The sequence below is a fragment of the Balaenoptera ricei genome, chromosome 4, assembly GCF_028023285.1.
Source record: "Balaenoptera ricei isolate mBalRic1 chromosome 4, mBalRic1.hap2, whole genome shotgun sequence".
Lineage (NCBI taxonomy): Eukaryota > Metazoa > Chordata > Mammalia > Artiodactyla > Balaenopteridae > Balaenoptera > Balaenoptera ricei.
Window position 1 is genome coordinate 115543956 of NC_082642.1, and position 1563 is coordinate 115545518.

The 1563-nt window shown below is 34.5% G+C and overlaps 1 pseudogene; it reads right to left on the reverse strand.

The window, feature by feature from the left end:
• Nucleotides 1-209: 209 nt before the first annotated feature.
• LOC132365478 (olfactory receptor 5K1-like) lies at nt 210-1128 on the reverse strand (annotated as a pseudogene).
• Nucleotides 1129-1563: the final 435 nt, after the last annotated feature.

Consider the following 1563-nt stretch of genomic DNA (forward strand, 5'->3'; position numbering starts at 1 on the left):
ACCTAGTAGCTTATATTTTGGAATACATTTTAGCAGAAAGTCTGTTTTCTGAACTTGTTTATTTGACTCATACACCAATCATATGTTAATAATTTAACATTTTATATATAAAGTTGTCATTTCCCACTTTCTCAGTATTCCTTGATTTTGAAAAAGTTTTATCAAGTTAAAATCCATTGTCCACATAGCATGATAATTGTTTCAGAATGTTATGATATCTTCATAATTTTTTTCACAACATTTATTACTTCCTTATTTCTTAGACTATAAATAAAAGGGTTTAATAAAGGAATCACTAGAGTATAAAAAATAGCAATGGGTATATCTTTATCTTCTTCATTAACTGAATTTGGTCGAATGTACATGAAGAGAAGAGAACCATAGACTATTGAGACAAAGTGTGATGCACAAGTAGATGAAGCTTTCCTTCTTCCTTCTTAGATTTCCTTTTTGAAAATTGTGAAAATGAGGTACTGGTAAGAGATTATTACTATGGTAATAGTAAAGGTTTGAACTGATCCTCCAGAGATAAATATCATTAATTCATTGGTATAAGGGTCAACACAGGAGAATCTGTATAATGGAAGAACATCACAAAAAAAAGGTGAATGATTTGATGAGACCCATGGAGAGTGAACCTAAACAGAAACCCTGTATGAATCATGGAATGCAGGTTTCCAGCTATGTAAGCCCCTGTGGTCATCTGAATGCAGAGTTTCTTTGACATCATGGTGTGGTACTGAGGTGGGTTACATATGGCCACAAAGCGATTGTAGGCCATTGCTGCCAGGAGAAAGGAATCTGCTCTTTCAGCAAGGCAGAGAAAATAAAATTGTTCCATGCATTCATAGAGCGAAATCATTCTGTCCTTAGAAAAGGACAATATCTCCAGCATTTTGTGGGTAATGGCACAGGAACAACAGGAATCCATCAGAGCGAGGTTACCAAGAAAGATGTACATTCATGTGTAAAGACCATGCTCTGTAAATATCAATGTGACCAGACCAAGGTTTCCCTGATCAGATAGATGGTAAGGAACATCAGAAACAGAAGGGTCTTTAGCTCTGGGTGATCTGTAAGTCCTATGAGGATAAATTCAGTTGTCAAGGAGCAGTTATCCTCAGTCATCTCTATATTGTCTGTTGAGATAAGAATTATGAAGATATAAGATTCTAATTTAGAACATGTATAATTTTATCTACAAATTTTTCTTTTTACAACAAGGAGAGGAGCTTCTTCAGCTTCTCCTACTGTCTCTGTGATACAGGCACACAAACTCCTAGGGGACTTTCATTCCCCTAACATGTCAGCCTCTACGACCTCAAATCTGAAACTCAGATTCACGAGACTATTTTGATAACTCCAGGGAGGATGCTTACAGTGGAAAAGGTTTGTCTTTATGAATTTGCACAAGTACAGTGTACAAATTTAGGGTATCCATATTTGGTTGAGTGTTCTCAGATAAGTTCAGTGTCAGTATTTATATTAAAGATTTTAAAAATAAATTTAAAATCAGTTTTTCTTTACATACTTATTCTTTTTCATTGAGCAAAAGTTTTCATA